Consider the following 12,743-nt stretch of genomic DNA (forward strand, 5'->3'; position numbering starts at 1 on the left):
AGCATGGAAGGTGAAAGCGCAATAAAGCTTTAGATTCGATGGAGCTAGTGTATGGAGGAGCTTGATCGGGCATTGGAAAATCTGTGACTGGAGCCCCAGTTACACTTTTTTCCCCCATTTTAGTGCAGGATCTTGGAGGCCAAATATTGTACCCCCGTGCAGTGGACCCTGTGCCTCTAATCATGTGATTGAAACAAGCCCAGGGATTGAACCTTTCAGGACAGCAGCATTAGGCATATATCCACTGAGCCACTGAGAATTATTCAACATTGAGGTGAAAACATGAAAGACTCATGAGGAATTCTGATATAAAGCATGAGTCAGGGCCAACCCTCGAGTAAGTATGGGTCACGGTATCTCCCAAGATGGCAAAGAAAGAGAGAGAAAATGAGACAGAATCTGGAGACTAAAAGTACTTTGAATCAGAGTCTCAGTGGAGTGTTTAACATTGGTACAACTGAGATTCAATTGCAGAGTAAATGATTCAGCATGCTGAGCTACAGATGAAGCAGATGGTCAATTTGTATATATGAAACTGGAGAAATTTAAATCCAACTATAACGAGAGTCAGGCAAAATGCTTCTTGACAATGTAATGGAACATTTATCAAGATTCAGCTCAAGTGTAACTTGATCCGCTAAAGATTACCGTGTTTGGCATGGTATGCCATAATGATGTCATGAAAACCACAATGTAAAACAAAACCCTCAGTGTTGAATAATAGCTTGTGTTGAGTATGTGACAAGCCTGTCACATTCCCACTGACTTACAGCGTGTCCCAATGCAATGATACTCTCATTACTTTAATGGGACTATCCCAGAGAATGCTTGCCAAGATCATATCTGTGGGCTCCCCTAGGGCCTCAATGGTACAATGTTACCTGGTGCCTACAGACCAGGAAAGCTCTCGACACTGAACTCTGGTCTCTGTTAAGTTATCTCAGGAGTGGGGGTTGATACAGTGTTCAGAAAGCATTGGTCAGCGTAAGGGAAGCAGGAGAGGGAGGGGCAAATTGAGGGACCAAAAAGACACCGTAGGTATTGTTTAATTTCTATAGCAGCTTATTCTTTCTGTTCTCAAATTAGTTTCTTTAAGGTTTGCAACATGATCAAAAATAGTCAAGACTGGCTCCCTCCACCATCTAATTGCACGCATTCAGTAACAACAGTAATGGCAGCAATAACAATGGTAGGAATAGCAATTCCCATTCTAAAAAGCTTCTTCTTGTATGGAAGGAAATGGCAGAACCCGACAAATACGTAACAGTGATGTTGAAGAGGAAGGGTAGATGTCAGCATGGGATTGGGAATACTGCCTGGGTTTGATCAAAGGCTTGCTTGATGAGAGAGGTTATAGGGAAATTTCGGAAAAAAGGGAGAGGGGAAGGAGGAGGATGGAGTTCAGGACAAGAATCCAAAGAACACGGACTGAGTCATCCAGTGGTTCAGTCACTCAGATTCACATTTTCATGCATGTACTTTCATTCACACCCTCATTCTCACTCATTCACGTTCACTCACACACACACACTGCACATATTTTAAGACCTTTTTATATCGCACAGGTATGTATAATATTGTCGTTAGATCCCAATGGGTGGAATCTCCCCGGTCCCACAGAGGCGAGTGTGAAGGTGACATTATGAACCAGATCAGAGTAAATGGTGTTGGGTCAGTACCATGATGTATTCCCCTCTCCCAGCATTCTTGCTGCAAGGTGGTAAGCATCGACAGCGAGAGTTAGCCAATAATGATCAATGGAGACACTAATGAAGGGGGCAGAGAGGACTCGGCCGGGTCCTTCCTGGTACTGGAGTGGCCTCCTGCTGGTACCGATCCCAGCAGCTCCATGGAGGCAGTGTCAAGGCAGCTGGCCAGTTGGCCATCAAAGCTGGAAGGTACAAGCCATATTGATGAGGTTCCAGGTATGAAAGACTGTACCTGCTGCCCAAATGAATCCTCCAGAGCACTTCCCACTCCACTTGGATGGGCCCACTTGCGTCGTTTCCCCCTTTGTTTTGGAAATTTCGTGCGTGCTTCTGAAAGGCACCTCCATTTTGTGGTGCCTTTCGTGCATTCCTTTCTTCCTAAGCAGAACCCACATCTTTCGGTGAAGCTACTGACCTTTCAAAGCTGTGGACTCTCTGATGAGGTTTGCTACTTCAGGAGCCCATCCACCGTCCTAAATTGGACAGCAGACCCTGAGATGGCCATTCGCTGGAAGGTAGTGTTTATATTTAGAGCTAGAGTAATCGCTGCATTGTTTTGAGATAAACAAGGCTTACAACAAACTGACAAATACACAACAGTGATGTTAAAGAATGCATGTTGACCAGGTTCAAATCCCCTTACTCCTCTTCAAAATAGTGCCATGGGGTGGCACGGTGGCACAGTGGTTGGCACTGCTGCCTCACAGCACCAGGGATCCGGGTTCAATTTCGGCGTCGGGTCACGTCTGTATGGAGTTTGCACGTTCTTCCCGTGTCTGCGTGGGTTTCCTCCAGATGCTCCATTTTCCTCCCACAGTCCAAAGATGTGTGGGTTAGGTGGATTGGCCATGTTGAATTGCCTCTAGTGTCCAAGAGGTTAGGGGGATTAGCCATGGTAAAATGTGTGGGGTTACGGGGATAGGGCAGGGGGTGGGCCTGGGTAAAATGCTCTTTCTGAGAGTCTGTGCAGACTCGATGGGCTGAATGGTCTCCTCCTGCACTGTAGAGAATCAATTGTTCTATGGATCTTATACATCCACCTGAGAAGACAGCAAGACCCGAATTAATGTCCCATCAGCAAGATGGCAGCTCCAGAAACGTAATATTCCCTCTGTAATGAACTGAGGTGCCAGTCTTGGTATTGTGAGTGGAATGTTTATCCATAACTATCTTTATTTCATTAAAACAAAATAGCTGTACTGCTTTTAGTGAAGCTGAAAGGTGAAATAAATATGAAGAAAGTCAAATTGCAATAACCTTTCCTATCTCCCACTAACCATGTGAGGAAAGTCACACCCTTGGCCAGTGTGGCATCTCAAGATGCATCCACTTAAGCCCACAACTCAGAAACAAGACTACAGCCAGCAAGGGGAGGCGATTCCCTTGTTGTCTTCTCAGGTGGATGTATAAGATCCATAGAACCACTGAACATCTACAGTGCTGAAGGAGACCATTCAGCCCATCGAGTCTGCACAGACTCTCGGAAAGGGCATTTTACCCAGGCCCACCCCTTGCCCTATCCCCATAACCCCAGACATTTTACCACAGCTAGTCCCCCTAACCTACACATCTTTGGACACTAAGGGTCAATTTAGCATGTCCAATTCACCTAATCCGCACATCTTTGGACTGTGGGAGGACACCGGAGCAACTGGGGGAAACCCATGCAGACACGGGGAGAACATGCAAATTCCACACAGACAGTGACCTGAGGCCGGAATTGAACCTGGGATCCTGGTGCTGTGAGGCAGCAGTTCTAACCATTGTGCCACAATGCCGCCCCATGGTACTATTTTTGAAGAGGAGTAGGGGGAATTCAGCCTGGTCAATATGCATCACTGTTATGTATTTGTTGACTTGTTTAACTCAGAACAATGCAGAGATGATCCTAGTTCCAAATGTAAACATTACCTTCCAGGGAATGGCCAGAATGGTATTGTCACTAGACTATTAATCCAGAAACCAGCTGATGTTCTGGGGACCCGGGTTCGAATCTCACCACAGCAGGCGGTGTAATTTGAATTCAACAAAAGAAATCTGGAATTAAGAATCAACTGATAACCATGAAACTATTGTCGATTGTCGGAAAAACCCATCTGGTTCACTAATGTCCTTTAGGGAAGGAAATCTGCCATCCTTACCCAGTCTGACCTACATGTGACTCCAGAGCCACAGCAATGTGGTTGATCTCAACTGCACTCCTTGGACAACTAGGATTGGGCAATCAATGCTGGCCAGCCAGCAACGTCCATACCCCTGGAATGGATTTAAAAATGTCATAGGCTGCACTTGCATATCTGGAGCTGCTGGCATGGGCGTGGCATCCAACCAATTACAAAAGCAGTATTAAAATAACACTGATACATAGAACAGCAACTTGCATTTATGCAGTGCTTTTAGCAAAGTAAAACATTCCAAAGTTCTCCACGGGAACATTATCGGACCAAATCTGGCCGCAAGCCACATCAAAAGATATCAAGGACTCGAAACGTTAACTCTGTTTCTCTCATCATAGATGTTGGGAGATGTGCTGAGTTTTTTCACCGTTGTCTGTTCTTGCTTCAGGTTCCAGCATCCGTAGTAATTTGCTTATTTTTAAGGAGATAATAGGATTGGTGACCAAAAATGACAGTCAAAGAGGTAGGTTTGAGGAACATCGCAAAGGAGGAGATTGAGGTCGAGAGGTGCAGAGGTTTGGGGAGGGAGGTCCAAAGGTTATGGCCTACACAACTGAAGGCACGGGTGCCAGAAAAATTGGATTGGTAAGAACATATGAACTAGGAGCAAGAATAGGCCATCTGGCTCCACGAGCCTGCTCCGTCATTCAATAAGATCATGGCTGATCTTTTTGTGGACTCAGCTCCACTTACCTGCCCACTCACATAACCCTTAATTCTTTAACTGTTCAAAAATGTATCTATCCTTGCCTTAAAAACATTCAATGAGGTAGCCTCAACTGCTTCACTGGGCAGGGAATTCCACAGATTCACAACCCTTTAGGTGAAGAAGTTCCTCTTCAACTCAGTCTCAAATCTGCTCCCCCTTATTTTGAGGCCATGCCCCCTAGTTCTAGTTTCACCCGCCAGTGGAAACAACTTCCCTGCTTCTATCTTATCTATTCCCTTCATAATCTTGCATAAGATCCCCTCACTCTTCTGAATTTCAATGAGTATAGCCCCAGTCTACTCAGTCTCTCCTCATAAGCCAACCGTCTCAAAACTGGAATCAACCTAGTGAATCTCCTCTGCACCCCCTCCAGTGCCAGTATATCCTTTTGTAAGGAGACAAAACTGTACGCAGTACTCCAGGTGTGGCCTCACCAGCATCTTATACAGATGCAATATAACCTCCCTGTTTTTGAACTCCATCCCTCTAGCAATGAAGGACAAAATTCCATTTGCCTTCTTAATTACCCGCTGCAACTTTTTGTGATTGCAAGAGGCTAGAATGATCATGGATCTCGGAGGATTGTACAGCTTGAAGATGATACACAGATGGGAGGGGTAAGGTCCTGGAAGGATTTGAAAAGCAAACTGAGAATGCTAAAATTGTGCTGTTGCTGGATATGGAGCCAACGCAGCCCAGTGCGCACAGAGGTGACGGGTGAACGTGACTTATTTACAATCTGATACTTGCACTTACGCACGCAGAAAATAATTGCAGGCTGTGTGCACAGGTGATAATTGCTGGGTGTGTAATGAATTTAATTGCACACGTGCACTTTACAAACCTTCCATTTGATTAAGTGTTCCGCACATCACAGGGGTTTTAGTGGCTCTTGTGTACATTGCAGTGCATCAATCTATAAAAAGAACTGTCTTTAGGCTGCAGAATGAGCAAATAATGCCCATCTGGCCACAAGCCAGGAATATCTGCCCATTTTATCGAATAAATAGTTTCCATTTATTTCTGATGGTTTTTTTTGTTCTGCTTATAAAAAGATGCATCTGTCAGTGTCAGTGCCACCTTCTGTACTGACTGATCTGCTATTCTGTGAGAAGACGACTAATTCCTGTGGGTTTTGCCACTAAATAAAGCTGCAGCCAGCTCCACAGACAGGCTCATTAAACTCAAAGCGTTTTTTTTTGTTTCATATACGCAGATTAAAGTAATAGAGAAAAGGCTCATGGTGAGAAGGAAGAGGACAGTCCCTAGCGGATAGCTTCCTGATTTGAAAGAACACTTACTTTTTGTGATTTTGAAATTAGAGGAACAACCTGCATCTATGTAGCGGTCCATCGCCACTCTTAGAAACCCCCCCAAAGTGCTTCACATGGATTGAATTATATTGTGCTCCTGTTATCTCGTGGGTGAAACAGCAGCGCTGTGGAGAACAGCAGTGTTCCCCTAAATAGCAATGCAAAAAAGGAAGAAATAGCTTGAATTTATATAGTGCCTTTCACAACCGCAGTCAGTGGATTATTTATGGGACTGTAGTCACTGTTCTTAAGAAAGCAAGCGGGGTAACAAATTTATCCATCGCAAAATCCCATAAACAACTAATTGGGAGAACGGCCAGTTAACTTGTTTTAGGTGGATACATATTGGCCAGAGGATCTCTTTCAAACAGGCGTACGGAATCGTTAAGATCCATTTGAATAGGTAGATAGGATCTCAGTTTGGTTTGATTGTCCCAGAGGAAGATAACCCATTTACCACTGCTGTAGGCACTTAGCAATCACTTTGCACTCCCAAGCAGGCTCCTTGGGGCAAGTAAGCTTCCGCTGTGTAATATCCTAACTATGTTGGGGGTTGTGGGTTTGAAGCAAAAAGAAAAGATGTGGTTTGCACACTGAGATTCAAATCAACAACAACAGATTTACCCTCGGACCTCGTGCTTGTACAGGGTACAAACTGAAATGAAAACAGCAGCCTGGGCAACACCCTAATGCCATCACCATCAAATCATGTGACCTGCTCTTAAAGCAATCATGCAACTACCCAAATATACAACACATTGGAAGCCTACCAGGCCAATACTGGGAAGTTGAGATTGCGGATACATGGGATGGGGTAATTCCCCGCAGGGGCTGTTTGAGGTGCATTTAGTGGTCAGGAACGTTAGAAGAAAATTATACTGACCAGGATTATCGACGTGTTCCCGCCTCCTGCTGTTTTCCCCAGAGGTGACCTCTGTACTCTGATGGCCACCCGCTGATGGTAATGGTGGAAATTCAATTGCATTTGGGACAATGAGACACCAAACCGAGACCCTATCGCACTTGTCACTGAATTAGTTAGCAGCCTTTTTGACAGGAAAGCTGCAATTTACCAATGGCTCCCAGATATCCCAATCCTGATTGTAACCCAAAATTGGTTCTGTCATCCAGAAAAGAAAGACTTGGGTGGCAAAGTTCCACCCGTAGAGTCTGTCAAACCCACTCTGGGCCAATATTTTTCAGACACAAAACCTTGACTTTCTTCAGCAATGGGAAGCAAAAAAACAGAAAGAGCTGGATGTACATTTGGTTAGAAATGAGATTACGGTTTATAGATCTCAAACATATTGCACTAAACCTCCTGATCACCAAACTGCTGGGAGCATTAATATACCAAGGATGAATGGTGCAGTTTGGAAGATTATATGAGGATATTGCTGGTTTTGTCTGCTTTCTGCTTGTGGTCAGGTGCTATTATTATAGCACCTCTCTCAGGGGATCACAAGGGTTCAGCACAAACTCCACAGTCCGTGAATTTACCCAAGGCCTGTAGCTGGAATAGGTGTAATGGGCCGAGTAGCCTTTTCCCATTCATTTCTTTCCTGTGTCCTCACTAGGTGTGGTCAAATGTGCTGCCTTTGGGATCAGGCTGAAGTGTTGCCTATTACTGAATGGAAAGATCTATACATTAACTCCCTGAGGAATGCAGTCTGCCCCAGGGACCCAGGTTCAATTCCGGCCTCGGGTGACTGTGTGGGTTTCCTCTGGGTGCTCTGGTTTCCTCCCACAGTCCAAAAGATGTGCAGGTTATGTTGATTGGCAATGCTATACTACCCATTATTGTCAGGGGGATTAGCAGGGTAAATATGCGGGGTTATGGGGATAGGGCCTAGGTGGGATTGTTGTTGGTGCAGGCTCAGTGGGCCAAATGGCCTCCTTCTGCACTGTCGGGATTCTATGGACCCTTTGTTTATTCATCCGTTACTGAGGCACATTGCATTGAACTAAATTGGCCAGAAGCAATGAAGGAGCTGGTCAGAAAACATTAGGTATCAGACAACCACATAGCCAGCTATATGCACACTGCAAAGCCCTCATTGTTCAAACCCACATCATTGACACTAGCTTCGAGGATGACAGCTGATGGGATTTCCTCGAATGGCCATTTAGCAGTGCAGCAGCAGACATATTCTCCAGAAGTTGGCCTTGCTCCTAAAACTAAACAGTTGAACCTAACTGTGGTCTACTTCTGGGATAAGGCTTTATATTCCAGCAAAGTAAGTGTGGAGAGCAGGTTCCCTGTGTTTACAGCCTGTGTTACACAACACGGCAGAAATACCAGCATCAGTGAAGGCTCTGCTCCCAAGCTGTCAATAAGAAGCACTCGGGAGCACACACCTCCAAGATGAAGTTAACAGTTCTATTCTCCTGCCTTTGTGTTTAACTCAAGTTTACAGAATTCAAATTTCTCCTCCAATGAGGCAAAGGCTTAAAAAGGCATTCAAGGGGGGACTTGGATGCTTATCTGAAAAAGGGAGAATGTGCAGGGAGAAGGTGGGGAGGGAGTGGCACAAGGTAAATTCCTCCTATGGAGAGTTGGCACAGGCACGATGGGCCGATTGGCCTCTGACTGTGCTATAATGATTCTGTGATGCCATAAAGTCACCTTTCCCAAACCCCTGGCTTGTGAAATTCATGATGTGGAGATGCCGGCGTTGGACTGGGGTAAACACAGTAAGAAGTTTAACAACACCAGGTTAAAGTCCAACAGGTTTATTTGGTAGCAATTGTGTGGCTTTTGCTACGAAATAAACCTGTTGGACTTTAACCTGGTGTTGTTAAGCTTCCTATTGTGAAATTCATACAGAGCAAAGAACAATTCTCAATATCTCTGGGAGTTTGACTCAGTTCACGGGGGACCCGGGTTCAATTCCGGCCTCGGGTCCTTGCCTGTGCGGAGCTTGCACATTCTCCCCGTGTCTGCGCGGGTTTCCTCCGGGTGCTCCGGTTTCCTCCCACAGTCCAAAGATGTGCGGGTTAGGCTGATTGGCCGTGATAAATTGCCTCTTAGGGGATCAGCAGGGGTTATGGGGATAGGGCCTGAGTGGATTGTTGTTGGTGTAGGCTTGATGGACCGAATGGCCTCTTTCTGCACTGTAGGGATTCTATGAACCCTGCTAAAGAGTGGTAACAACTCCTCCATTTGTGTCAGCAGATTCAGGGGTCCAACCCCACTCCTATTAGCTCCAGTGAAGAGAGACTGGCGTTCTGTCTCTGAAATTTAAGTTAACACCCAGTAGGAATTTGCTGTCTGTTGGGTATGGATGACCCTACGACTTGTGAGAGCCAATAACAACCCTCCGACCATGCAGGAGTCAGCACTCAATCAGTAGGTGGAAAGATGATGAGCATTCAAAGGTGGGCCTGTCGAGACTGTTAATCAGCCTTTGAAACCTTCCACTATTTTGTATTGTTCTCCGAGGGAAGAGAAGGTCTGAAAACAACACCTTGAGTTCAGGGAGGCTGAACTATCAGCGCTTGGGGAGGGGGCAGATGTGGTTCAAAAGCTGCTGGTTGGCTCCCGATGCTTTAAACTGGCTTGTGGGAGCTCGGCTGAGTCTATTGTGATGGTGCCAAGTGCTATTGATATCCTTGATGACTGCAAATCAGTGTGTACAACACAAGGGGTGGTTGCTGCCAATGGCCCGGCATCGTTGTGCAATGTTGGCAGACAATCCTTGTTCAGCAAGCAGCTCCTTTCAGATGCAAATGAGCCGTCAGAGCTGCGCTCGGTCTTTGATGCTAATAAGGACAGAAAATGTTGGAACCGCACCGCAAGTCAATCAATGCGTGAAAGCGAACGAGGGGCTAACCTTTTGGGTGAGACCCTTTGGCAGGACTGGCATGTTGTGATAAGGGGTCGCAGCTGCAACATTGTCCTGTGTTCAGCTGCCATTTTACTGCTGAATAGTTCCGGCTGCCAACTTGTGCAGTCAGCAGGAGCACTGAACAAAGCCTACCTGATTCGCTAAGGTGTTTGGCCAGGAGGCAAGCTCCACAAATGGTCACTGGCGCTAATGGATCCACTCTCCCCCCTTCCTCATCTCCAGCAACATGTCAAGATGACGTGGACTGAGACAGTTCGTTGGTCTTTGTTGGATCCCTCATTCTCTGCCCATGTAGCCAAGCTTCCACTCTTTGCTCTGGAGGTAAAGCTGCATCTTTTCCTGTTTCTCCTCCTATCTCCCCCTTGCTCTCCTCAAGCTCATTTTATCCATGACTCCTGGGGCAGGATTTTCTGGCTGCGTTCGCTCCAAGACCGGAAAATCCCACTTGAGGTCAGCAGCATGGTCCATGTCTCGCCCGTTACAATTCCACTCCTATTTCCCAACCCTATTTCCACCAACTGCTGAACATCTACTCTCCCTTCGTGGCTCCCATTGCTAAGCTGATACTGTGAATATTAATATCTTCCTAGACACCATCCCCTTCCCTTTCAAATCTGCCATTGTTACCAACCTCCCCAAATGTTAGCAACCATGGTGTTCAACTGTTCTATGTGTTTGATTATGTGAGTCTGTTTACTCTTGATGCTCACTGTGTTTGATTCATTAAGCCTGGGTGTGGACTTAGAGAAAAGTAAAAAAGACTAGAAGTTACTGGAAGAAAGACCTGTAAGCATGAAGCAGACATTTTAAAGCATGGGAGTAAAGGTACATATTATTTAAATATATGTATAAAGGTACATATTATTTCAATATATAAGCTGGGTCATTGCCTGAAATCAATTGCATTTCTTAAAAGATAATTTTTAGAATGCAAATCCTTCCATGCACACCATAGCAACATGCAACACCAGTATCATGATGATGTTCCTTACAACCTGTAGTGCATGGGAAGGAAAAGGTGACTTATTTCTCCATTCCCAACACACTAACTAAATGCGGGCACTCATATATGGGGAGCCACATTCAATGGCTCGTCAACCTTCTAGCAGATGGCTGCCAGCCAATGGAATAGATTTCTTGCATCGTTTCCACTTCTGTGTGTGCCAGATGTTTCCAAAATTGGGTGGATGAGAGGGGGTGATTCCAATAAAGAAGCAGAATCCTGATGTGTCCAACCTGAGAGACTCCAGAGTCCATATCGTGTCCTGGTCACCCACACCATTCAGCTAGTTTTCTCTACATGCATAGAACAACAAATGGGACATGGGCGTCGCTGGCTGGCCAGCATGTATTGCCCATCCCTAGTTGCCCTTGGAGGGCAGTTGAGAGTCAACCACGTTGCTGTGGCTCTGTAAGCCAGACCAGGTAAGGATAGCAGATTTCCTTCCCTAAAGGACATTAATGAACCAGATGGGTTTTCCTGACAATCGACAATGGTTGCAAAATCATCAGCAGATTCCTAATTCCAGATGTTTTTTATTGAATTCAAATTCCATTATCTGCCATGGCGGGATTCGAACCCGGGTCCCCAGAACATTAGCTGAGTTTCTAGATTAATAGTCTAGTAATAATACCACTAGGCCATTATCTCCCCCATGGATTGGAATTTAAATGGATTGGAAAGCACTTGAGCTCATGAAAAGGGAGATGTTAGAAAAAATCTCATTGAGGTACACAAGATGATAAAGGCATGGATAAGATATATCCAGATATATCTGCTTGATATTAAGCCATATCTGTTCGCCAATTTAAAAATAAAGAAAAAACTTGCATTTATATTGTGCCTGTAATGAACTCAGGACGTTTTAGAACCAAAAAAGAAATTTTCAAGTGTTGTCATTGTTGTAATGTAGGAAACCTGAAGAACTGTATGGGGTGGCACGGTAGCACAGTGGTTAGCACTGCTGCCTCACAGCGCCAGGGCCCCGGGTTCAATTCTGGCCTCAGGTCACTGTTTGTGTGGAGTTTGCACATTCTTCCCGTGTCTGCATGGGTTTCCTCCGGGTGCTCCGGTTTCCTCCCACAGTCCAAAGATGTGCAGGTTAGGTTGATTGGCCATGCTAAATTGATCCTAGTGTCAGGGGAATCAGCAGGGCAAATATAAGGGGTTATGGGAATTAGGTCTGTGTGGGATTGGCCTCCTTCTGCTCTGTAGGGATTCTATGATTCTATGAACTGTAACCTAAAGAGTTACAAACCAGGAGCTGGAAAGTGCAATTAGGCTAGCTAGTTCTTTTGGAGCCATCACAGACACAATGAGACGAATGGCTTCTTTCTGAGCTGTAAAGTCTCTATGCTGAAAGGATTGCAGCCAATTGCCACGCAGCAAGGTCCAACAAACAGCAATGAGGACTAACCAGATAATGGCCAGAATTCTCCGATGATGCCACCGTAAATGGAGAATTTGGCGCTCAGCCAAATCTCCATTCACTGCAGCGGGACTGGCGAATCCCAGCCACCGGCGAGGTCAGAGAATTCCGGCCAATATCTTTCAGTGATGGTGAGCAATGGATAAATTTTGACCAGCAAGAATAGTTTTCCTCCATTCAACAAAAAAACATTTTCAAGCACTGGTCTAGGGGTATGACTCTCACTTAGGGTGTGCAGTGCAAGAGATTATGAGAGATCGCGGGTTCAATTCAAGCATGAGCCCTTTGCTGTTGTTTCCTATTTGGCGGCACAGTGGCACAGTGGTTAGCACTGCTGCCTCACAGCGCCAGGGATCCGGGTTCAATTCCCAGCTTGGGTCACTGTCTGTGTGGAGTTTGTACGTTCTCCCCGTGTCTGCGTGTATTTCCTCCGAGTGCTCCTGTTTCCTCCCACACTCTAAAGATGTGCGGGTTAGGTGGATTGGTCATGCTCAATTTCCCCTTAGTGTCAGGGGGACTAGCAAGGGTAAATATATGGGGTTACAGGGATAGGGCCTG

Source organism: Mustelus asterias, chromosome 27, assembly GCF_964213995.1.
Source record: "Mustelus asterias chromosome 27, sMusAst1.hap1.1, whole genome shotgun sequence".
NCBI classification, from domain to species: Eukaryota; Metazoa; Chordata; class Chondrichthyes; order Carcharhiniformes; family Triakidae; genus Mustelus; species Mustelus asterias.